Genomic DNA, 27,341 nt, shown 5'->3' with positions numbered 1-27,341 from the left:
ACACCCAAGAGGGGGTGATTGAGGGGTTCCTTAGGTTCTACAAACGCCTCTATGAAGACACGGGAGTGGCAGCAGAACAGGAAATTCAGGAGACGCTGGAAGACATAGGATTACCCAAATTAAATGAGGAAGAAAAGGATGACCTCGAGGCCCCAATCACGATAGAGGAACTAGAGACAGTAGTACAGCACCTACCCACTAGTAAAGCCCCGAGGTCTGATGGGCTCCCAAGTGAATTCTACAAAACGTATAGGCAAGAAGTGCTCCCCCCGCTGCTGGCCATGTTAAACGAGGCGTTTGAGAGGGGAAAGTTGCCGGAATCCCTAAAGGAGGCAGTGATTATTCTGTTACTCAAACCCAGTAAGCCGAGCACAGACTGCGGGTCATACCGACCATCATCTATGTTAAACCAAGATAGCAAAATTCTCACAGCGGTGCTGGCAAACAGACTCAAAAGGGTAATTAACAAACTCATACACCCCGACCAAACTGGCTATGTCCCGGGCAGGAATATAACTGACAACCACAGGAGACTCCACCACATCATAGAACAGACAGAGGGCGACCTTAGCGAAATGGCGATAACCTCGCTGGACGCAATAAAAGCCTTTGACTCCGTGAGATTGCCTTGGATGATGGTGGTTTTGAAAGAATACGGGATGGGACCAGGGTATCTGAGCTGGGTGAAGATGGTATATAGTTCCCCAACAGCTAGGGTCAAAACAGCTGTAATAATTTCAGACAAATGGCAACTCAGCAGAGGCACAAGACAGGGCTGCCCCTGGTCCCCCATGCTATATGTAATTGCATTAGAACCATTAGCGATCTGTCTCAGACAGCAATAGAGGGAGATTAGGATCCACACGAAAGGGGGACCGCACTTGATATCATTGTATGCTGATATGTTGCTGTACCTGCGCTTCCCGGAGGAAAACTTGCGGTATGATCTGGAAGTGATTGAGCAGTATGCGACCCTTTCGGGCATAGCAGTAAACCCCAAAAAGTCATGCATGTTCCCCTTGGGGAGATATAGAGGGGTTCCACAGGGGAACCTACCTATCCTGCAGATACCCTGGTAGACCAGGACAATTAGATACTTGGGGATGAACGTATATCACACAATTGCAGATGAAAATAAATACAACACGGAGAGGGCGGTGGAAGGAATTAAGAACAGCATGGGGTTCTGGGTGAAGCTCCCCTGGCCATGGTGGGTAGGGCGGCTTTGCTCAAGATGGCGGTCCTGCCCAGGCTTTTACACTTTTTCACGAATATCCCATATATGCTCCCCAAACGCTTTTTCACGAAACTCCAGAGTTTATGCATGGGCTTCATTTGGCATAATACCAGAAACAGGGTGGCCCTATGGAAATTGCAGAACCCGTATGACAAAGGGGGCATAAACCTGACGAATTTCAAAATGTACCACTTAGCGGGGCAGCTCCAGTACGTGGCCAGATAGTTGTGGGAAGTAGAAACGGCAAAAGCCAGATTGTTAGGCAGAGACTGTGCCCCATTCTTTTTGAGAGAACTGATATGGCTACCCAAACCACAGATACAAGGACGAGCGAGATTGCTGGAACTAGGTTGGAATACTTGGCGCAAAGTGGGCCAAGCAGTGGGAAACCCGATCCCATGCTCCCCGCAGACCACTCGTGGCGCTATGCGGAGAGGATGAGCAAATGATAAGGGTGATCCGCAAATTCTGGGAACCAGTGGGCCTTGCAACCCTGAGAGACATATGGCAAGAAGGGGAGGTATCGGACTTTCAAAGGATAATGGAGGAAACCAGAGTACACATAGGACAACACATCACATCCGCCATAATTGTCAAACGAGTGGGAGAAAAGTGGCCCGAGATAGCACTGACAGAACAACCCGATACGGTCATTGAAACAATGTATTATATCTCGGAGAGCGGGCACAAAATATCCCGAATTTACGAACTATTGATGTCCAGAGTGGGCAGAGAGTTGCTCCAACTGAGGAGGGGTTGGGAGGAGGAGGCGGGAGAACCTGTGCAGAACGGACAATGGGAGAGAGCCCAAAGATATCACAAGAAGGTGTCCCGGAATGCAAGGCTGCAACAGATCCAGTTATATGTTACCCACAGGTCGTACATGAACCCCAGTAAAATTGCTAAGTTTGGAAGCACAGTAACACAGAAATGCCCTAAGTGAGTGGAGGTGGATGCAGGGATGATCCACATGTTCTGGGCGTGCCCGGTGGTGGGAAGATTCTCGGAGGAAATCAAACAACGCCTGTCCCAAAAGGACATCAAACAAAGGGTGGATTCAATATGGGCATGCATGCTGGGAGGATTCACTAGACCACATAACCTAAAGCATATCAGTAAACTGAAAGACCTGGCCTACATCCTAGCCAAACAGAGAATTGCTATGAGCTAGAAAGCAGCCCAAAGACCTAGATTAGAGGTGTGGTGGAATGACCTCTTGAAATGGGCAGAAGCGGAGACGGTGGCATGGTATGAAGCAGTCAGCAGGGGAGGGGAAGAGGAAGCGGGCCCCCTGATAGCATGTAGACAAATGGTGCCTAAAATGTCGGGACTCTCCCATGGCGGACCTAGTGAAGGCGATACGTCTGGTAATAGTGAAGAAGATAAACCCTAAGAAACGAATCTCGTGGCATTGAAGCGGGCGCTCGAGTTAACGGGGAAGGAGGGGGGAGGACTGTAATGTGTAACATGCTGATGTAATATCAAGAAGCAAGTATATGGAAATGTCCTACATGTTGGTTAAGTTTGGTATGTTGTTTATAAAAATAATAATAATAATAATTTAAAACAAAATGTAATTAAAAAAAAGCAGTGGATGCTCGGAGCAGGCAGAGCACAGTCTCCCACGAGTGGGAACTAGCTCAGAAAGTCCTTCAAGAGATCTTCACCCTTTGGGGAACCCCGCAAGTGGATCTGTTCACGACCAGTGACAACAGGACGTGCGAACTGTACTGCTCAAGGGAATTTCCTCCAAGAGGAGCTCTAGGGGATGCATTCGTAGTGGACTGGGAATTTCCACTCTATACGCGTTTCCTCCAGTCCCTTTGATTCCTCACGTAACCAGGAGGTTGTGAAAGTTCAGGAAAACCATGATTGTAATTGCCCCAGATTGGGCCAGCAGGACGTGGTACCCGGACCTTCTGGACATGTCCATCTGCCCTTCAATATGTTTTCCACAAAGAGAGGATCTTCTCTCGCAAGAGGAAGTTCGGGTTCTCCATCCAGAGGTCAAGACACTCAGCCTTCAGGCATGGTTTCTGAGCGGCTGAGATATAAGGATTGGATCATCCCGGATGACGTAATGGAGATTTTGCTTTTTGCCAGCAACCAAATCTGTGTACCACTGTCGTTGGAACAAGTTCAGTAACTGGTGCAAGGATAAGAATGTGGATCTATTCCTATGTAGTACACCTATGGTACTTTCTTTCCTATTACATTTAGCCAATCTAGGTCTCCAGATTGGTACAATAAAAGGATACTTAGCTCTGCTTTCTATTTTTAAGCGCTCCTTGGAAGAGGTGTCTTACTTCAAAATTCCATTGATTGTGCAATTTTTAAAGGGTCTCACTAACGTGTACCCTCCAGTCTCATTTCAGGTCCTCATTTGGGATCTAAATTTAGTATTAAAATTCCTTACATGCATTCCTTTTGAGCCTTTGCATTCTTGTCTGCTAAGGCTTCTCACTTTGAAGACAATCCTACTAGTGGCTATTATATCAGCCCGCAGGGTGAGTGAGTTACAGGCTCTCTCTTGTAAGCCTCCTCACACCATTTTCAACATAGACAAAGTTATACTTAAAGTCAAACCTTCATTTCTTCCAAAAATAGTCTCTGACTTTCACTTGTCTCAAAAGATCAAATTAGCTTTTATATTTCTAGACTGGCAACATTTCGGCGAAGTGACCAACTTTTCATTGGATATACCGGCCACAAATTGGGCCTAGCAGTAACAAAACAGACCTTATCCAGATGGATAATTTTAGCAATTGGAGAATGTTAGAGGCTGGCAGGTAAAGAACCTCCAGATGGGCTAAGGGCTCATTCTACTAGGGGAATGGCGACTTCAACGGCTCTTCAGAGGGGTGTCCCGGCTCTTCAGAGGGCTCAATAGGAATGGGAGCATGGTAGCACCGGCACCGTTAACAGCGGTGCCAGTGCTACCGTCAAGTTCTGCTTGCGGGTGCTGGTTTAGCCGCCAGGTCCGACCCGCTGGCCGCAATGGCACCCGTGAGCAGAACTCCTAGTTTGCCGGTCCGGGAACTACAGTACCAGCAAACTTGTAATGACCCCCAATGTTCCCTGAGAGCTTGCAGTCTAAGGGAACGCCTTATCAACTCCTCAGTTGAGGATATTGAAAAAACGAACTGAAGCCAACGGGCGCGGCTCAAGCTATTTATACTACGGATGACGTTGATGCTCTACGGCAGCCCTCGAGGAACATCGACCCCACGACATTGAGCACAGCGCCCTCTGGTGTGGAATTTTCTTTACGAAGCAGCAAAGCTGACAATACGAATATCTAAGATGAGGAATACATGGGAGGAACATCCAATCGAAATAACGTTACAGTTGGTAAGTAACTTGTTCTTCTGAGGCTTGTGGATCTGCTTAGATCACATGCTGTGCATAGGCCGACATCTAGTGGTAGTCGCAGAGTATTGCATGGCTTGTTTTCTAAACTCGAAAAAAGGGACATCAACTGGGTGTGTTTGTAATACTATCCCTAGTGCGGTCTACTGTACCCATGGTCCTTCGCGTGTCAAGTTCCCACAGATAGTTTTTTTCCACCACCATAGTCAGTCGCGTGTTGTGGACATTCCTGGCTTTACGCCTTTATTATTACAACGTTTTAAATTATATTTGCAATTCCATCCCTTAATCGCCTCTCGCTATCAAGAAACTTTTGGCGATGATTGACTGACGGCTCTGGTTACCTGCATCGAAGAGAAATACTCAATTTTGACAACTGTTGACTCCGGCCTACGCAGGCCTTCACCAGGCCCATCACAGTAGGAAGAGTGGGGGGAGGATATCTACTCTTTATTTTCTCATAGAGAATGGCTAATTTCCCTCACACCAATTACCATTATTCGTTGTGCTGCCTTCTCTTTTAAATATGGAAAACACACCTTTTAAATGTTGTCCCTCTTGCAATCGCAGGTACCCATGGAAAGACATGCACCTTGTGGACAATCACTGTCTTCCGCAAGACCACACCGAAAAGCACTGGAAGTCCTGCAAACGTTTGAAGCCCAAAGCTTGGAAAGATTGCAGCACTAATTGTTGGGCCACCCACATGCCACCAGGGGCGGACGGGTCTATAGGGAACTCTGGAGATTTCCTGGTAGGCCTCAGCACCCTGGGCCTCTTTTGTGGAAAATGTGTAATATGGGGCCACTTTGAAAATTATATCCAGGGCCTCTTTTTGTTCCCAGTATTTATTTCCATGGCCTCTTTTGGTTGCCAGTCCACCCCTGCATGCCCTGCAGGCCGAGGTGTCCATTGACCAGGGTTCTGTGGAGCCCCACGTGCTGGCCCCTGGCTCCAGTAAGCAGGCCGGCGGTCGTGTGATGGACGCCTCCCAGCGGCAAAAGAACACATATACATAAACACACTAAGCACACAATCCCGAGCCGTATTCTGACCACTTTGGCGGAAAAGTGCAGTGTGGCCTTGTGGTGTCAAAGGAGAAAGATAAATCAAAAACCCATTGTCCTCTGGGTCCTCGCGCTCGCGATCACCACAAGACAAAGCTCCCAAACAGGCACTGTCACACTTCAGGCACGTCAAAAATGCAACAGTTAATACAAAATGCTTCTTAAGGGTAAAACATCAAAATCTACAAGTATTTCGACGCCTGAAAAAGATAAGTCTCAAGAAAAACATTATACACCCTCTCAAGACACTTTAACAGAGGCATTACACCATAGTAAATGGTGCACCATAGTAAACGCTGCACCAAAGATGGCTGCTCTAATGTGAGCTCCGGGACCACCGCCAGAAATCCTGTTGAAATCCTGAGCTATCAATGCCATCGCACCCCAGAGAGCTTCCTGATTGATTCTGATGGGGTTGGTGTGTTGAATCTCGGAGTCTCCCGTGGCCCGCGAGTGCCGGTGCAGTGCTACAGACCATAGTGTCATCCAGGCGACATGTGGAGGAACTGCGGTGGTGGACCAGCAGTGCTGCCGTGCCGCCATGACCAAAACCTAGCTAGGCAGGAGAGCAGAGGCACGCGATCCGGAGGCGGGCTCCCGTGACTGCGGCTCTGGTCGGGGCTCTGGGTGCTCTGTGAGGCAAATGCATCTATATTGAAAGACTGCCCACACTCCCACCGGCGAGCAAAGAGATCCTTCTAGGTGGCACGGGCCACAGGCGGGTGTGCGACAGCCCAGTGTCTCAGAGTGCTGAGGTGAACCGAGGGGCCATTCTGGATAAGCCAAAGGGGAGGACAGACCTCTCTGGAATGGCTGTTGCTGTGCTGGGGCCGAAACCTATTGAGGCCAGGTGTGACTGGGGGAGTGTTGCACAGACTGCACAGCGGTGACCGGTCTTCTCATCCAGTAACCTGCATTGTTGGTTCAGACCTGCGGTGCTGCAGGATTATTAGAGTGCATGAGACAGAGACTGGGGGCACGGAGCTGCGTGAGGCACTGTCACATGTGGCGGCCCGCTTCTAACTGAGACATGACATATAGAAGGCCTATTGAGGCTACGTCCCAACGGCGGGGGCCCGGGCAATTAACCCAAAAAGGACACTGCTGATGCAGGGCTGGCTCTATGTGCTGCAAAACCACAGTCCTGAGTGCAAGCACAGACTGAATTGAGGTGTGTGATTACACCTATAGGGGGTGAGTGTGAACTAAGGAGAGGTACATCTAATCGTGTTCCCAGGTACGGATGGAAGTGGGAGGCTGCAGCCTGTGTTGTGACACATTGTCAGCTGGGTCCCATGCCCACAGCGTTGAACAAGGGGTTGTTATTGTTTCTTTATCATCGTGGGGGCACTGAGGGGCTCCATCCAGAGAGCTTGGTGGCCACAGTTTGTTTTGACTCTTCTGGAGTGGCACATAAGATTCTGCACCCTTCAATAGACACACAGCTAAACCAGTTGGGATGTGGAAAGCTGATAGGACTCAAACCAAGTTGCCATATGCCACCCCCTTCCTGACCAAACATTCGGTGCGGGGGTCTCAGGACATGGAAGCGGTAGCGGAGTCATGGATGGAGACCCCATCCGATGCCCTGCAGGATACAAAAGGGATACTAACACAGCTGCAGGCTGAAAAGTTGATCATATGCAGGTTAGGTTGAATAAGCATGAAGATAGACTGGGCAAAGCAGAACAACTGTCTTTGGTTGAGCATGACGCTACAAAGGCCTCTTGAGAAATGGACCAGCTGAAAAAAGTAGTCAAGGAGCTATCAGACAAACAGAATGACTTGAAATCCAGATCCCCTTGTAACAATCTCTGGATTGTTGGGGTTCCTGAGGCAGGGGACAGAGGCCCCATGGAGCTGCTTGTGAAGGCGATACTGTGGGATGCCCTGGGGGAGGTGGGCTTCTCAGCTGCGTTCATGGTGGAGAGGGCCCATCAAATCCGAGGGGGAGACCTCTGGTGCCTGGAACGCCACCCAGACCCATCATAGCCTGGCTTCTTAATTCTCGTGACAGAGAGTTTGCCCTGCGTCGGTTGAGGCAACTGATTTCTCCCACAAAGTGCAGGTCTCCAGGAAAAACTTAATCGAAGTGAGTAAGAGACTGAAAGCAAAAGGAATCAAGTACGCCATGCTTTTCCCTGCGTGGCTGAGGGTCGAACATAATGGGAAAGCCCAATTCTTTCAGTCTCCGGAAGAGGCAATTGAGTTTCTTGACTCTGTTGATGACGGTGTACGGCCAGTGAAGGGCAGAAATAGCCAGGGCTGGCCCCAATCAAGAGACCTCAGTTGACTCTTTGGCACTCCATGGATGCTCCTTTATTTGTTGGTTTTTCTCAAGGCAGGGGTAGCCATTGGTCGAGGCACGTATCAACCCTACGGGACGGGTGGGTGCGGCTAAGCCCAGAGAGGTTCCCATGCTTTGGCACCATTTTTCAAATTTGAGTGGGGGTGGATGAACTGGCATGTTGGGGTTGTGGTTGGGGAGTACTTGCTGCTGGTGCATTGTTGTTACGTTGTTTTACTTTACGACAGTCATACCACTGGCCATAATTATCCTGACAGGTTACCCTCAAACAGAAGTAGGGGGGACTATTGAAAACAGTGGGGAGGGTGCCCTGTTGTGGGAAGAATTCACAAGTGCTATGGGAGCTGGCTGGGGGTTCAGAGCAATTTGCAGAGCTGCCGGTATGCTCCCTGGGTGCCCTGTGCTTCCCGTACGGGTCACCGCCCCATGCATCTCCTGACTCTAGAATGCTTCTCCTGAGCTTACATGGCCAATAAAGGAGTCATGTGTATGACATGGAATGTGCAGGGTTTGAACTGCCCCTCCAAATCAAGGAAGGTTCTGCTATAGATGCAGAGACACCATGTGGACGTGGCTTTCCTACAGGAGATGCACGTTTCACCTGGGGCTGCCACAGATGCTTCTCCTATTGCTCTTGCTATTTGCGGCGCATAGGCATTCTCATAAGGGGAACATTGGATTCCGCTGCCATGAAGTGATTAGGGATTACTGGGCTGGTACAAGGAGTATTGTTCACGTTCGTGAATTGGTATGGCGCAAACACAGACTCACTAGAGACACTGGAATTTATCGAGGAGCAACGTGGGAGGCTCCTCGCAAATATTGTTTTGTGGGCAGGGGACTTTAACGCTGTTATCTGCACCTCCACGGATCGGTTGGGGAGACTCAACAGTGGGACCGCAAGGGCCACACACAAGCTTCAGCAGATTTGTGCCACAGAAGAGCTAGTGGATCTATGGAGGGAATGCCACCATCAGGACAGGGGTTACACATTTAGATCCTCTGTACATGGCTCAGTGTCAAGGCTAGATTATATTTTGGTGTCATTTAGAGGATCCGGTTGGGTCACAGACTTTAATATTTTGGCGCATACACTCTCTGATCATGCCCTGGTGGTCGCTTCATTCATCATCCCTGGGAGGGGGGTGGGTGGTAGGAGTTAGTTCTTTAAAAACGAAAGTCTTTGAGATTTGAGATTTCGGGAGCCGGTCCGGGGTGGGATTGTTCACTTCTTTCAGGAGAATGAAGGCTCTGTAGCCTCTTATTCTACTCTTTGGGAGGCCTTCAAATACAGACTCTGGGCTCCAGGTGCGTTTTCAGCAGGAGCTGGCGGTGTTCAGGGAGACGACAGAGAGGGAGGTGTGATTCCTCAATCATAATACGGCAATGAGGCAATATGGCAAAGGGCAGAGGTGGGGGAGATTGTTGGCCTGCACAATAAGATCGGAGACTGTGAGGTCCCATATCACATCTATAAAGTCACCAGAAGGGGATCTTTTGCACACGGATGAGGAGATTGTAGGAGCACTATATTCGTCCAAAACCTGTGCGAGCCAGTCGATTCTGGACAACTATTTAGATCAGGTAGGGCTGTATTGGTTGGCTCAGGAGAAGAGGTGTCTGTTGGGCAGACCACTGCTGGAGCAAGAGATACACTCGGCCATTAATCACTTCCTGCTGCAAAAGCCTCCGGCCAAGACTGCCTATCAGCTGATTTTTATAAAGCTTGGGCACCTATACTTGTACCCCACACGCTAAATATGCTTCAACAGCTATTGCACAAGGGCGGCATCTCCGTCCCGATGAGGCAAGCTGTGGTCACCTTATTACTAAAGCTGGGGAAGTGTGCTGAGAACTGTTCATGCTATCGGCCAATTTCGCAGATGATTCTCAATAACAAGATGCTGACTAGGGCATTGGCAAACAGACTTGCCCGATTAATGCACAGGTCTGTCCTAGCAGACCAGGTGTCAAATCTCTGAGAGTTTTCCAATACCACAATGAGGAACTTTGTCACAGAATCACTAACTTGGTCAGCAGAGGCGTACAAGAAGATTGTGAGAATCCCCTTGAGGTCCCTACCGTTCCCAGCCTACCAAAGGGGAGGAACTGGGCACTGCAGGAATCCCAGGGAAACCCTCTGGGGTAGAAAACCCTGTTGCTGCTCTTCAGGAGACTGGTGGAGCGTCTTCCTCGAAACGTGGAGTCCTGAAGGTTTACTGGGTTGAGTCTGGTAATGCGGACAACAGGCGCGAAGAATGGAGTCTAATGTATGTAAAAGAAACAGGTTAGAAATGGGAAAAGATGGAGTAAGCAGCAGGTTGGAGGTTTCTAGAGAGAACGTAGTGTACCTGAATAGGAACCCAGAGGAGATCACGATTTTGTTCCGTAGCTCCGAGGGTGGAACTGGAGGATGGAAACCAGGGGAGGAAGGAGGTGAAGTCTAAGGGCAGAATGAAAGAGGGTTGAGTAGAAAGCAGGTTATAGCCGCGAAGCCCCGGAGTGTTTCCTACTGTTGCGGGGCAGAGTACTTTCTTGGATCGCGTTCATTCGCCGAGAGGAAGAAACAGCAGCTGACCGCTGAACGCGGTAACGGATTCACAAGAAGAGCGGGGATGGTAGAAGTGTTTGCAGGTAAGATTTCTGAAACGATACAAGGTATAGGTAGTAGGCAGAAAAGAAAGCACATAGAGCTAGGAGGCTGCACAAAGAGGTTCTTAGTTGCGAAATTTACGGAGCGTCTGTATACGAAGTAGCGACGCAATGCTGGGATTGCATTCCTGCCTGAAATACGGTCACCTGACCGTTCGGGGGTGGAGGCTCCTCCGCAGTAGACACTGTAGGAGGCTGGTTCGGTACAGGTCAGTAAGGTTCCGCCATCTTGGGAGGATCTTGTGCAACATAAGCCCCTGAATGGATGCAACGGACACTCACATATCGCCGCCGATTCCTCCGCCACCACGACCACCTGGATAGCGGAGTCATGACACCAGGCAGGTTTTATACCCGGTAGGTCATATGGATTGCGCAAGGTGTTCGGCATTCTTTTGGCATTAGAACAGGAAACCCCCATGATGGCAGCTCTTCTCGATGCCGAGGAGACGTTTGATTCAATTGAGTGGCCTTTTCTGTTTTCAGTTCTTTGGCATATGGGCATTGGGGGGGCTTTATTGCATGCGTTCCCCTGCTGTATAGCGCCCCAGTGGCAAGGCTTTTGGTGAATGGCAGGGTTTCAGAGCCCATCAAGATGGGAAGAGGAACTAGACAAGGGTGCCCTTTGTCCCCCCTTCTGTTTGCCCTTCCAGTGGAACCACTGCCGGAGCTGGTCAGATCTAGGCACATCCAGAGGGGAATACATTTGTTCACTCATAAGCTACTGATGTCTCTATATGCCGACAACTTGATATTGTTCACTAAAGACCCCAGAATAAACTTAGCACTGGTTTTGGCTGACATTCTGGAATTTGGCCGTTACTCAGGGTTTAATAGTAACACTGATAAGTCGATGCTGTTCCCATTGACCAACAAATCCAAACGGTTCTGGGATGGGTGGAGCTTCTAGTGGGAGACAGAATGCACTGTGAGAAACCAAAAGGTGTCTCACCCACTAGTACCCGGGGATCTGTCATCCAGGTGACCAGGAAACGGCCATCACTTTTGGATCCAGTTCCTCTGGGTGGACCATTGTGGGAGGATCACTTGGGTGCAAGGTCTTCAGGGAGTGGGATTGGGACACCGGATGGTGAGACATCTAATCCCCTTCCCTGTAACATCTTTACCCCATCCTACCTGGTAGGATATTTAGGAACTCTACCCCCCCTTTTTTTACAACATGAAAATGTTCTCACGGACAGCCCACTATGAGAGAAAATAGACCAACACCCAAGCAGTATACCTGATGTGTCCCAATACAATGGTCAGGCGAGGTCAGGTAATTACTGACCATCACACACACCAGACTTCCATTAACCTTCCCCCATGGATAAAAGGCAGAGCATGAGAGCACAATCTGAGCAAGGCAAAGCACACAAGGAAACAGCAGTTTCGGGGTGGCAGCTGGACCAGAGTAGAAAGATGGCAAAACAGGAGGGGATCGCAGGGGGGGAGGGAAGTTCCCTTGACTTTTCCGACGAGGAGCCGTTACTTTCAAGAAATCTCGAGATTAGAAAGCATAAGACCAGGAAACCAGGCTGAAGAATATTGCATTGTGTGTCAGAGATACCGGGGCCCTCCCGCGTCAAAAATCAAGGCAGGCAGAAGAACCAGCCACTGTGGTACCATCCTTGCCTCCAAAAACAAAGCGGCATTAGTGAAATCAACACAGCCGGTGAGTTAGGGAGACCGATAAAAGATAAAAGACACAAGTAAAGTAGAACTGCTGATGAGAGATTGAACCTTGAAACCAAGATACAATACCTTTGACAGAATGAGCCAGCACCGTGTGTGTGCCCAATTGAAGGTCTCTGTAAGGTATCCAGCTGACAAGTGGCAAAAGGGAAAGTAAAGAGTTGTAAATAATTGTGAAGTGGTGCTGCGAAGGGTCAAGCTAAATCCTGCGCACAGTTGAAAGTCTTCGATCTTGATACAGTAAAGAAAGTTTGTGTTGAAGTAGATAAATTGGTCTGAGACCAGCAGAGGGAGACTCATTGAAGGTTTTGTATTAACGTGGGTCTGTGCCCGGCGGAGGGGAACCCAGGGTGAATAATGAACCACCCGAGAAGTTGGATATGAGAAATTCCTGAGAACATTGTGTCAAAGTGGGTCTGAGCCCAGCGGAGGGGGACCCGAGGTGAATAGTGAATCACCTGCGAAATTGTGTACCTGTAAAATCTTTAGAAGAAAGGAACTTTAATATTTGTTTGTCGCATCAGGCCCTCTGAAATAAGAGACTTTGGGCCTCATTACGACCCAGGCGGTAAGTTACCGCCTGGGTCGTACCTTTACCACCATGGCGTAAACTACGTTTACGCCATGGTGGTTGGCGGACTTACCGCCCCATTCCGAGGTTGGCGGGGCGGTAAGTCCCCAATCCCCATTTACCCTTCCCCATTCCCATTTTTGCCCCATAGGGCATAATGGGAGTGGGGAAGGTGTTAATTACGCCACCGTAAATTACGGTGGCGTAATTAACATCAAGGTCCCTTAGTGCCATGGATTTTAACACCTGCTAAAAGCAGGTGTTAAAACCTCCATGGCGCTAAGGGACCTCGGAATCAGGCGGTAAGGGTCGGCGCTGTTTACGCCGCCGTAAACCCCTTACCGCCTGAGTCGTAATGAGGCCCTTTGAATGGTAAAGAGACTTTAGCAGAGAAGGCTGATACTGAAGTTTTGAACTGCATTCTCGTGCTAGAGAAGCCAGAGAGTTTGCTAAGAATGAGAGTGCCGCCTTGTCCCATGCTGAAAACTTTGAAAATGGGAGCCAACGGCTCAGAGATCACGACATATCATTTCTTGAACACTTTTCTTTCACATAACATTGTTTGCCACACTATTTGTTTTTAGAGGTAAGATTTGGCAGTCGGTTTATTAGTATAGGCCCTTTTATTTTGACACAGCACCACTAGGACTGCATTATTATTATTTGATGGTCGTAGCTTGCTCCCATCTTTAGATTTAGGATTAGATAGGCATTTTTCAAACCCAACTGAAGTTCAATAAACACCCTTGAACTGTGATCACTTGTGTCTGTCTTACTGTTTAATACCATGCCTTCCTTAGAGCACCCGTTATCTTGGAGTGATGCTGGCCCGAGCCCCAGAGGTGTTATACTGGGAAATTTATGGAGCAAAATTAGCCCAGACTGAGGAGTACCTTGGGAGATGGTGAAATCTGCCCCTATACGCATGGGTATCGTTAATAAAAATGGTCACCTTGCCCTGGTTTCTGTATTCCTTCCTTAACGTGCCCATAGTGGTTCCCTCTTCCTTTTTTATATCATTGAAGGCTTCATTTACTGGCTTTTTATGGCGAGGGAAGCAGGCATGAATGCGCTGGAGCAAGTTGGTTGCTCCCTTGGAAAGGGAGGGCCGTATGCGCTTCCCAACCTTAAGGCTTAATGGGTATAAGCGCAGGCTTCCTTTTTTACTTGGTGGTATGACCCTGTCCCAAACAAGTTGCATGTGAGCAGGGGTTCTCACTTCACCTCAGGTCATGCCTAGACCTCACAACATGGCAGAGATCACGTGCGGTGCCTGACGGCGGATTGAGGGAGTGACGCGGCAGGAGGAGCTGTATTCCCCACTCCTTCCTGCCACACATATCCCAGGGATCCCAGTCACTGGGCAAAAGGCCTACACGCGGTGGATGGCTAGGTTGGGTAACTCTTTCTGGCAGAATCTATTCACTAGGGGGCAATTTGTAACACTTGAAGAGTTCAAAGCGAAGGGCAAGGTATCTGCGCTTGACATTTTTATGTACTTCAGGTTACGCACTGGGCTGAGGGATTGGTTCCCCTCCTTCCCCAGTGAGCCTCTGCCTGACCTGGTCCTACACGGGGTGATAAGCACGGGCACTGGGACAAAGTTGGTGCCTAGGTTGTATGCCAGCATACTTGATAGAAAGGGTGGGCTGATGAGTCCTGCAGTAAATGGGAGTGCTTTGGGTATTCCCATTCCAGATGGCGCTTGTCGGTTTTGTTGTTCACAGACAAGGATGGTTGCCATCAATTGTCACTTCAAGCTGATCCACTTTAAATTTCTCCATCAGTTTTATCTACCCCCCACTGATTTCCATACGTTTTTCCCCTAGACTGCGGACTTGTGCCGGAGAGGTGGAGCTTCACTCGCTACATGTGTGCATTTGCCATAGAGCTGTCCAATTATATAGTCTTTTTGGTCAAGGGTATTTGCACTATTTGTGGCCACAGCTGTGGGAGCCTCAGTGACAGAGAGTGAGCAGCAGGAGCTTCAAGCAAGCAAGGAAAAGGGAGGACTATGTCCGTATCTGTAGAGAAGCATTTGAATTGCTGGCGTGCAGAAGACAACACCCGCCATGCTAGCTGGGCTCTCAGAGGTTGGCCCGCCATCTTCAGAAGCAGAGAGGAAGTATCGGGAGCCGCCAGAAGGGACCCAGAGAACCAGTGAGTCTCGGGGCGAGCCACTGGAACACCGGGGCACTCCTATCGGACTGCATATAAATTAAATTAAGTACATCAAATGCATATTGAATTGCAAACTGAATGGAAACTTGAAATTAAGCACGACTAATGCGTATTGAATACCGGAATGGAAACTTGAAATTAAGCACATGGAATACATATTAAATACAGTACTAATTTCCCCACATTTGGCATCTGACAGTACTAGGACGAGGAAGAGGCGACAAAGTGATGAACACAAAGCCATTCCACCACTCTAGTACTGGAACGAGCAAGATGCGCCTGCTTGGGATGATGGCTTCATGAATTCATCTTGTTCCACACATGCGGGTGTTACGCATGGGCCCGATGCGAGAGTGGCTAGTGAAACAATGGTCTCCAGCAAGTGGCCAAAGGGACCATCTAGTGGTTGTTTCACTAACCTTAGTACAAGCTCTACGCTGGTAGACAAAAGACAACATGTTAAAAGGGAAACATTTTCGCAACCCTCCAATACAAGACACTCTCATAACAGATGCCGCACCCTCAGGATGGGGAGCTTATTGCCTTCATCATACTGCACACGACGTGTGGACACAAGCAACAGCAAAGAACCACATACACAGTCCTCAAAGCCCTGCAAGCATTTTAAAAACACCTAGCAGGGCAAAATGCTCTAGTCCTCACAGACAGCACCACTGCCATGCTTTATCTAAACAAACAGGGGGGGGGGGGGCACTCTAAGTCTGTCCAGGTTATCCGTAAAGATTTGGAAGTGGTCTCTCAAATGAAACATTTTCCTAGTGTCACAACATGTTCCAGGGGAACACAATTCACTAACAGACACACTGAGCAGAAGTTCCCAGCTGCCTGCAGAACACAAGTTGCAAATTCACAAAGATATTTTAATCAATATCTTCACCCTATGGGGCATCCACCTCTAGACTTGTTTGCAATAAAGCAAAAAGCACAATGACCAGACTTCGCATCCAGGTTTCCCCAAAAAGGATCCAAGGGAAACGCCCTGTGGATGGGATGGTCAGGGAAATTTGCTTATGTTTTTCCACCAATACCACTCCTGAATAGAATAGTGCACAAGATGCACCAGGAACAAGTCATGCTAATTCTGATACCTCCAATGTGGGCGGGACAACCATGGATTACACACCTACTCAAACTAGCAATGTGCAAACCAATCAAGCTTCCGTGCCCACCCAACTAGCTGTCCCAACACAAGGGGATATAATAAGATCCATACCCTCAGGCTGTGAACTTGGCAGCATGGCTCCTGAAGTCATAGAGTTTGGGCAATTAGATCTTCAACAAAGGTATATGGACATCCTTAAAGAAGGACAGAAGCCTAACACAAGACACTGTTATTTTAGGTACCAGTTATCAAAGCATTTGTGGAAGGAGTTAAAAGACTATACCCTCCCATTTCTAATCCACTATCGGGTTGGGATCTCAATGTTGTACTCACAAAACTCATGGGTTCCCCCTTTGAACCTATGCAGAAAGCCAGTCTGAAGCATTTAAAGTACAAAAGTGCTTTTCTATTGTCCATCACTTCCATAAAATGAGTCAGTGAACTGCAAGCATTTTCAGTACAAGGCCCTTTCATTGTCATCCACAAGGACAAGGTGGTTCTTAGAGCACACCTAGATTTTCACCAAAATTCATATCAAAGTTCCATGTTAATTTATTGAACATACTACTTTTTTCCAACATCCATCAAATTCAGCTGAAGAAAGCCTCCACACCTTAGACGTAAGGAGGGTGGTCTTGTACTACATAATTGTTAAGACGGATTTCTGAACTCTGTCCTGGCGGCGCAGAAGTTCAGAAGGCCAACCTAATTACTTGGAACAGGGTAACCTCTGGACAAGCCAGACCAATCAGGGTAGCGATCGCGGCGGTCAAGACTAGGTCTCAAGAGGGGTGAGGGTGACTGAAAGCCCGCAATGAGCACACAAAGCAAGGACACTTACAAATTACTCCAAACAGGTGTTATATTAAAAATATATACACATTTATTCCAAGGCCTTTAAAACAGTGACCGTAGCGAGAAATCACAATACAACTCTAGTAAACCAACACATACCATACCAATACAATATATATACAAATACACACAAGTCTCAAGCGTTAGATGCACGAAATGTGTAGTCCACCTAAAAGGGAAGGAAAACAGGCAGTGCGAAATAATGCTTAGACCCAGTCCGCCTTCAGAGGCACCTAACTAAAAGGCAGTCCGAGCCCTACGAAGAGTGGAGCCTTGTGCTCAAAAGTACCTGCACACGCTGGTGCCAACGGGCAAAAGGGGAGTCTCTTCGAGGGAAATCAGGCAGTTCAGTTTAGTGCACAAATGAAGAAGAACAGTGTTCCGCAACTCAAGCGCAGCCTCCACTGTGGGCAGAAGCAGAGCCCAAGTACGGAAAGGCGTGCTGTTTTGACACAGCGGGGAAAAGCTATGGGCTCCTGCAGGAGGGCGACCCGTTCCTAGCTATGCTACTCACCGGTCCCCGATGCAAGCAGACCCAGGCTTCTCCGCGTCAGTTTCAGTCGCTGGCAGGTTCAGAAGAGCAGGGGACGTCTCGTCGTCGTGTTGAGTCTGCAGCAGCAGAGTTGAGTAAAAGACGTCCCAAACGAAGGAACCCGCACAGTTTGTTACCACAGCAGGGCAACGGAGCGGCCGTGTGTATCTGAGCCAAATGTACACTACTCACTTCAGACCTGGGAACGCCAAGTGTACGAATCGTGTGAGAGTGACAAGGACTCGAAATACTACACAACCTGGCGGCGGTTACAGAGCAAGACTCCTGTGTAGGCTGGTCAGTCTGCTGGATGGCCCAGAGACGCTTCTGAAGGCTTACTAGCAGGAGATGGTGAAGATGCCGAGAATAGCTGTCCCCGCTATTCCAAGGGTCGAAGTACCAGTACAGGCCTTCTGGTTCGATCAAAGGTGAAAAGGGTTTCACAAGGCGACAGCAGTGCAGAGGAGCAGTCCTTCAGCGGGTCACCAGCGATTCCTCGGTTCAGCCTCTTGGTTGCAGGATACTTGGCTCCTGTATTCCTTCGTTCGTGAGAACTCAGGAGATCGACCTGGTAGTGGTGTTTCCAGCCCCCTCTTATCCACAGTTCCCTTCGCGCCAAAACGGAGGGGACCCAATGGGAGATCCGCTCATCAACACTCACACCATTCGTGGACCTATCACGGACCACGGTGGTCCCAGGCATTCACACCACCCTAGACTCTCTGGCACCCAGGATGTGTATTGGGACCAGACATCCCAGCCCACATCCTGGAGGCACACACCAGGCATGTAGAAGCCCGCGAAAGCATCCGTGTTTCGCGGGAAAGTACATGCCCAAATAAGGAAGGCCCCGGGTCGGCTCGACCTAGGGAAGGTGAAAGGAGCAAGACGGTCAGCGGACAGGACAGAGGAGCCTCGTGGTCTGGCCATTTTGGGAGCCAGGCCACCATTTTGGGCTAAGCGCGAGAAACGCGCTTAAAACGCCAAAAGGAGCTCAAAACACAAGAAACGATCACTGCCACCATTCCCGTCCGTGAATCACTTGCACCGATCAGTTACAATCCAAAAAGAGTATCTAGGGCCTGTAGAAGGCTAGAGACCCAAGAGAGCAGTAACTTAGCTTACAGTGCCCTCTTGTGTCATGTTGCACGAAAGCCGCAACATGATAAAAGAAACTACGGAAAACAGCGTTTCCCGGCACTGACTGTCTTAAGGGCATGTCAGTTTCCCCGTAAGAATGGAGCGAAAGCCCAGAGGAGTGCGGCAGAAGGCTGCACTTCTCTGGCAAAGTCGAGAACAAGGTGAAAAACAACAGCAAAAAGTTTAGGGGTTGCCACATGGAAGGAAAATTACCTACAATTACGAAATCTTTCCTAACAATAATCAATACTAAATCAAATACTAATCCACTGAGGACAACAGATCAACTCTTTGTTCACATAGCAATTGGCAGAGAAGGAGATCATGTTTTGAAAAACGCAATCTCTAGATGGATAGTCAAATGTATCCAGGTTTTCTACTCATTGTCAAAAAAGACTTTACCTTTTACACCAAGAGCCCACTCTACACCAGGCACAGGGGCTATTTTAGCATTTATTGCAAATATTCCTTTAGATGCAATTTGCAAGGATGCTACTTGGAGTTCCATTCATACCTCACATTCACAGGTGGGACAAGCAGTATTAAAACATCTATTTGCGGCTGTACCTTCTCACAACCCACCTCCTTCTCCAGGCACAGCTCACTAATCTATGCATAGCATGTGATCTAAACAAATCCACAAGCATCACAAGGCATACATTACTCAATGTAATCATATTTCTGATGCTTGTATATGCTTAGATTCACATGTGCCCACCCTTCCTCCCGTCCTGGAGTTGAAGATGCATAGATGTTTTCTATCTTTACCTTTCTATCTTATTTTACTTGTAGTGACGCAAACACTTCATGCACCCTCCTGTCAGAAATAAAACAATCTGAGAGACCTTGAACGTGAAGGACCATGGTTACCGCAGACATCACACTAGGGATAGTATTACTAACATGCTCAGTCAACGTCCCTTTTCAAGTTTAGAAAACAAGTCATGCAATACTCCGGGACTACCACTACAAGTCAGCCTGTGCATAGCATGAGAATCTAAGCAGATAGAAGCATCAGAAATACGATTACGGTGAGTAATGTATGCTATATCCATATACCAATTCTGCCCTAGATTTTTGTATACATGTATGAGTTTGTCATTGAAAGATTGTTTTTATTCTACATTATAGTGCAGCAGTCACCACACAATAGTTAAATTGAGTATCGAGATGCATAGGAAACCCGAAAAAATGAACTGCTAATATGTTTTGACTAGTACGACGGATTAGGCTGAAATTCTACAAACAAAATTGTACTTACGGTCCCCCACCCAGAATGTAAAGTTTGGGAAAGATCCATTGAAAAATAAAGAAGTTATTAACAAAACATAAAAAACACAGTTTTTGCCTAGTCACCATTCAGTTTCCCATAGACGAAAAAGTCACATTTTTGTTCAAGCGCACAACGAAAATTACTGGACGGAATTGGACAAGTTATGAAACAACTTGGGCACGAAGCGTTGACTCAATTTCTGGTAGGGGTCTGGGGTTATTCCATCCAGTAGTTGTTAAAATATTTGACAGAGAAAGAGGCACCTCTTTTCCCAAAATAATAGCTATATCTCCCATGGTGCTTTGCAGTAGAGCGACTTTTCAGAAATGAAAAATCCACCATTTATATTTGTTCGATGCAAGTGATATTCGCCAATATTTGGGGTTATCCATAAACGGAAGTTAAACAAATGCGATTTGAAGGAGGGAAAAGGAGTAAACGGTGTAAGGCTAGAGGTGGCTAGAGGTGGGAAGGGGGAAAGAAGATACCGTGTGAAATTGGAGAGTTGGCGGGGCAAGAGACCAAGTTCACAGCAAACGTTTTTGCATATCCAGGGTTATTTTAAGTAATCACTGTTAATATTTTCAGGGTTATTTGTGCTTCATTGGTGATATAACCGCAGTTATGGGAAAAAGTGTTTCTAAAAAAAAGAGAGTTAAAAAAATTAGATTAATGCAAAAAAGTGGAATTTTATGGCTGTAGTGAGGTGTGGGGATACCTATTGGGGAAACATGTCAAGGCGTTCAGTATGCCCTGGCGAGTGAGCACGAAGGCTAGTAGTCCGTTGACAGACAAACAAAAAGAGAAAAAGAAGCATAATTTTAGAAACAAAAGTTGGCCATAGCAGCACAATCACGTTCCACTTAGTAAGCTAAGTCTTAAATCAAAGACTGTAATGTATTCCAAAAATAAGTACCTTAGGTTGCAGCAATAAGAACTTGAGTTGTCTGTCAACGGACTACTACGAATTAAATTGGTTAATTTGTGGTAACTTAATTTCTACTTTTTTACTTTTCCTACATGTGATGTACATATGTTTTATTTTTTGTCGTTGCATCGCGCCCTGGACTGCTTGCTCACAACTTGTGCCTATGTTCTTTATGTAACAATTCTTTGCACAAAACAATCATGTGTATGTTTTATTTTTAACTTTACCCAATTTGTATGGAAATGATGTACTATGCAATTTAAGCCTCTGATGAAAAGCTGTACACAGCTTGAAACACGTGTCAGGCTTCTCTTCGCACAAACAATAAAGGCTTCTCTTTGCACAAACAACTAATTATAATTTCTTGGCGCATTGAGACTGGGAACATCTTTGTTTTTCTTCAACTATTCCTGTGGATGTGTATTGGCAGTACACCCACACCTCCCAGATACCCGCAGCCTTGGTTTATTTTCTTAATCACTGTATACGCGCTGTGGACTCGTGACTTTTTCTGCCATAACTTTGTTCTTGTCATTCACCAAAAATAGTAGTTACGCTGCAGTTAAGTTGCACAGATTTAACACAACAAAACCCTTAAAATTCAACAGATGTGGGAAGTCATGACCGGCTTAACTCACATTACTGTTGCAAAGCCTATCAGCACATGCAAATTATGAGAGAAGGGATTCAAAATGACATACAAAATGGCATAATGGAGAACATAGCATTATGGGGGACATCAACGGGAGCGCGCTAAGTTAAGCTAGTTATGAATTCCCACATCCGCTGAATTTTAGGCTTTTGGATCTGCTTAGATCACATGCTATGCATAGGCTGACATCCAGTGGTAGCCACAGTGTATTACATTTTCTGTTTTCAAAACTCTAAGAGGGACATCGACAGGGCATGCAAGTAATACAATCCCTAGTGACATCTCCTGTACCAATGGTCCTTCACACGTCGAGGTCCCTTGTTTTTTTCCGCCATCATAGTTGGGCGAAGGTTGCAGAGTTCCTTCTTCTGGCTAATGCCTTTAATTATACGAAGTTTAAATTTAGTCTTTCTTTCTAGCCTTTCGACAGCCGTACACTGCAAGATCTCCGGCGACAGCTTTCGAGAACAAGACCATTTGTCGACGACAACTACTCATCCATCTAGAATGAACTTATTGTGCGGCCTACCTAGACCCCAATGGGCCTTGGCCATGCACAGTAGGTATAGCGGGGGTGGGGTAGGTCATAATTCATCTAATTTTGAGAATGCCTGTTTCCCTATTCTTCCCTTTAAATCGCCAAGCTGCCATCTTTCCATACTATGGAAAACACACTGTTTAAAAGTTGTCCTTCATGCAACAGGAAGTTTCCCTGGAAGGACGCACACAGAGGGTGTAATATGTGCCTTCCTAGAGACCTGTATGAAAAACCGTGCAAGTCCTTGTGAGAAACCTGAAAGTGTCTCCCTGACTAGTCCCTGGGGATCTATCATCCAGGTGGCCAGGACATGGCCATCGCTATTGGATCCAGTCCCTGGGGGTGGACCAGTGAGGGAGAATCACCTGGATGGGTGGTCCTTGGGGAGTGGAAGTGGGGCACTGATTGGTGAGACGCGGTATTCCCCTTCTTATTACACCTTTTCCCCATCCTATCACATAGGATACTCAAACACTCTACCCCTAACCTCCTTTTCGGACACAAACACTTTTGCACACCACGAAAGACGACCGACAAACACCAGAGGCGTTTACCTGACATGTCCCAACACAAAGTCAGGCAATTGACCAGAATCACACACACCTGATGGCCCTCTCCCTTCCCCACAGGGATAAAAGGTGGAGCACGAGAGTACAATACGAGCAAGGCAGACCGCACAACAAGAGATCTAACTCAGCATGGCAGTTCAAGAGGAGGAGAAAGACGGCACGAACGGAGAGGGTGACAAGGAGAGAAGCAACCTTGCCCTTCCCGAGCCAGGCCAGTGAAACCTCCATGGAAGGAATTGTAAGACCGCGAACAATAGCCAGCATGTGTTGTAGCAGATGTCAATGGTACACAGGGCCCTCCTCCGCTGATAACTAAGCCAGGGGGAGATGCTTGACACCCTGGTACCGGCCTTGACTCCAGAGGCAAGTAAAGCCAGGTGGTTCATCACAGCTGGTGAGTCGAGGGGAGAACCGATAAGAAACCAAACTGTGTTGAACAAAAGTAGCAAATTGCTAATTGAAGAACAGTTAATAAGACAGTGGAAAACCAGCTACAGAGGAGTCAGGCACCACATGGGTGTTCACTCAGGAAACTCTGGGCGATTACCCTATTGATGAAACTACTGTTACCAGAAGTCTTTGGGAAAGGCGAGTAAAGGGTCAAAGTGGTTATACTGGGGTCCAGTAAAATCCTCTGTACAGTCGGAAGTCTTTGGCCGGCTTATGATTGTAAAGCTAAGGGAAGTGAATCTTGCATCGTAAAAAAGTAGAAGACATTTTGTGATTGGCAAAAGTTGGCAAGAGTGAACCCGACGGAGGAATGCCAATGAGATGGGGACGGAGCCAAAAGACCTGATGAACAGTGTGTTGACAAGAGTCAACCCGGCACAGGGATGTCCACAGTGAACTGTTTAAAAAGACATTAAGATTTGTGACTGTCACAGATGAGATTGTTGTGAGAAGCCGTAGTGAACCTGACGGACAGAGGCTGATATTTGATAAGGGTCTGAGCCCAGAAGAGGGGGACCCAGGGGTGAAAAGCCATCACCCAATGTACACGCGGAAAGGAACATTTCGTTTATTATTTTGGATACATCAGGTCCACAGAGGCAAGAGACTTTTTCGTAGAAAAGAGACTTAACCACTGAAGGCCCTGATAGCTGAGAGCGGAACTGTTGTCTCGTGCTGGGAAAGCTCGAGCGTGTGCTGTGCTCTGGAATCCCACCTTGACCTGTGCTCAAAACGTGGGTAAGGGAGACCCCTGGCTACCACTTCCTGACTTATTATTTGTGTACACTTCTTTCTATCTTGTGAACATTATCCCACACTCTTTTTTAGAGTAAAGATTGGCAATAGGTTTTTCTTAGTATAGGCCCTTTTTATTTGACAAGATGCCACTAGGACTGCCTTATTTTGAATTTGATGGTTGTAGCATGCTCCCATCTTAGATTTAGGTTTAGATTAGGCTTTTTTCCAACCTTCCTATAAAGTTTGATAAACACCCTTGAGCTGTGTGTCTATATTTACTGTTGCCACCATGAGTTACTTACATCCTGCAAATTGTTTCAGCCCAAGACACGAAAGGACTAGAAAAGTAAACGCTGCGCCCACCACGCTATGCAGGCCAAGGCCGCCATGGATGTTGAGGGAGCCTCCAGCGATGGTAGCATCGGCGTCCTAAGTGATGCCGAGGCCGATCGAGACCAATGGTTTCCTGCGTGGGAGCCCCTGACTCCAACAGGCAGACCAGTGGTTCTGCTACGGAGATGACACCCAGCGGCTCAAGTACCCACACTGCACGCCACACTAAACACACTCCGCATGGCCAACAGTCGACCATGTCGTCGACTGATAAGCCACAAGCGGTATCGAAGGGAAGATCCGAAAACTCCCTGTCCTCTGGACCATCGCAAACACGTTCACCACATGACAGGCCCCCAAAACCGATGCCAAAGTCTGTTTCCAGCACCGCAAACAAATCAGATAAGTCCTCGGGTACTCCGACCGTGTGTCAAAAGACACATCGACGGCCGTTGCTAATAATTCAAAAATGAGAGAACACATTAAAAAACACATCCCGGACACTCCCCTAAAATCCAAGATGTCAAAAAAATCCAAATCTTCCCCTATCCTCAAAAAGACTGGTTACAAAGGATAAATAACACCCTGCCCTAGTGACACCCTCTCAAGGGCAATGTACCACACACATCCATCTACACCAGAGGCTTTCCCTACCCCTGTTCCCACAGTTTTACCAAGCTCCACTCAATGGACCCTGTAACAATTTGATAGAGTAATGAAGAGAATGTCTAGCTTTAACTTTTTTGATCAACACCCTGATCAACTGTCTGACTTCCAGGGGCCCTTCAAGGCGAAGCAGCTAATAAGCAGCCCGACGACCTACACTATTTTGACACCTCAGATTCGCAGGACCCTGGCTCAATAGTAGACCAAGGAGACATAGGGGATACAAACCAATATTATGATGATGATGATTTATACATCATTCACTCTCCAGACCATATTGACCAACCTGTGGCTGATTCCCCTGTAACCAGCTGCAGTATAATGATCTTCTTTTAAAAGCTGCAGAACATTTTAAAATCGATACCCAGGAGGCACAAGTCGACAAGGACTTTGTAGAGGACATCTTCTGGGATAAGAGATATGTGGCACAGTTCATTCCACTTCTCCAATCTATCCAAGGCGCATTCAGCCTTCTTTACTTACCCCCAACCTTACGAGGGCAGTCAACCCTCACATTGAGAAGATGTTTGGACCATCCCTGTCAGACCCATTGTACATCAGGGGGCAGCTAAAGCCCGACTCTCTCGTGATGACCACCACATGGAAAAAAGCGGGCACACCTTTAGCCTATGCTCAAGCCCCTCCTGACAAGGAGAGCAAAAAAATGTACACACTCGGCAGGAAAGTAGCTTCCTCAGTGGTTTACCAAGTAAGGATAGCCAACCACACTACGCTCTTGGCGAGTTTTAATTGCTACAAGTGGGATGAGATCTCGCAACAAATAGACTCTGCCCAAGAGCCCCTGAAAACACAGCTTTTAAAAACAGTAGCTGAAGGTAAACCGATGGCAAGCTGCATCCTGAAAAATAATCTGGACGCAGCAGATAATGCAGGCCGGATAGTAGCTGAGGGTACCCGCATTAAAGGCCATGCATGGCTACGTCAAACCGGTTTCAAGCTGGAAATGCAAGCCACCCTTTTAAATATGCCAATTGAGCCTAATGCCTTATTTGGAAAAGCGTTTGAGGACAAACTGAAAAGTGCTAAGGAGGAGTATGACACCCTCAAATCTCTGGGACAACTCTCAAACAAACCCATTGTGCAGAGAGGTGCATTTAATCCACCCCGTTTTAGAGGACAAAACTCCCAGCAGTCCTCCAACTACAACCAGAGCAGGCAGACTTCATCTTGGGGTTCCTCGCAGGGGCAGTCCTCCCACAGAAGGTCGAGAAGTAGAGGAAAATCCTCCTCCTCAAGAGGCTCCACCCCACCAAAGCAATGACCACCCTCTCCAGGTCCACTCCCATGCTCCTCTAGTAGGAGGTTGCATTTCTAATTTTAGCCACGAATGGGAGGGGATAATGTCAGACAAGTGGGTACTTTCCACTGTGGCGGGAGGCTATTGCATAGAACTCATGCAAACACCACCCAACCACCCGCCAAGACAAACAACGCACAAGGAACAGTACATTCTGCTGGAAGAGGTCAAAGCACTGCTACTAAAGGACGCCATAGAAATTGTCCCGGCAAACCAGGTAAACAAGGGTATCTATTCAGTGTACTTCCTTGTGCTAAAAAAAGACCTTACAATGCACCCTCTCCTAGACCTGCACCCTGTAAATACATATGTCAAGCCACAAATTTTGCATGACAACGCTTCAAGAAGTAATCCCATTGCTAAAACAAGGGGACTAGATGGCAAAATTGGACATGAAAGATGCATACTTTCATATTTCAATGTTCCCAGCGCACAGAAAATACATGCGCTTCAAGATGCTACTCTTCGGCATAACTTCAGCTCCAAGGGTATTCACCAAGGTATTGGTGGTAGTGGCGGCGCACTTACGCAGACAATCAATCCCAGTATACCCTTATCTGGACGACTGGCTGATAACAGTGGATTCCCCTCAAATTTGCAAGCAAAATACCCAAAGGATAACCTGTTCCAATTGGATTCTCAATCAATGAGAAAAAATCAAGTCTTGTTTCAAGCAAAACCAGTTACTAGGAGCTATTATAAAAACAGAAGAGGGGCTAGTCTTCCCCTTAAACGAAAGAGTCAAAAACATACTGCTGCAAATACCTTAGTATCTGGCTGGTCGCCAAATAACCGTAAGCAAAGCAGTGCGCTTGCTCGGGATGATGGCTTCACGTATTTACCTGGTTCCACATGCGCGGTTGCGCATGCGCCCAATGCAAAAGTAGTTAGCGAAACAATGGTCTCAGGCAATCAGTCAGTGGGACGATTTAGTGGTTGTTTCGCTAACCCTAGTACAAGCACTATGCTGGTGGTGAAAGGAACATCTGTTAAAAGGAAAACCTTTTCACAATCCTCCAGTACAATCAGTAGTTACAACAGACGCCTCACTCTTCGGATGGGGAGCCCATTACCTTCACCACACAGCGCATAGCCTGTGGACACAGATCACAGCCCAAAATCATATCAACCTTTTGCAGCTACTAT

At 47.5% G+C, this 27,341-nt stretch overlaps 1 protein-coding gene across 1 annotated transcript in view; it reads left to right on the top strand.

The window, feature by feature from the left end:
• Nucleotides 1-27,341, top strand: part of DNAH5 (dynein axonemal heavy chain 5) — a 4,235,244-nt gene that overhangs the window by 1,450,984 nt on the left and 2,756,919 nt on the right. The window lies entirely within an intron of this gene.

The sequence above is a fragment of the Ambystoma mexicanum genome, chromosome 5p (genome assembly GCF_040938575.1).
Source record: "Ambystoma mexicanum isolate Mex_15411 chromosome 5p, UKY_AmexF1_1, whole genome shotgun sequence".
NCBI classification, from domain to species: Eukaryota; Metazoa; Chordata; class Amphibia; order Caudata; family Ambystomatidae; genus Ambystoma; species Ambystoma mexicanum.
The sequence above is the reverse complement of the archived record's forward strand: the minus strand, read 5'-3'. Positions and strand labels throughout refer to the sequence as shown.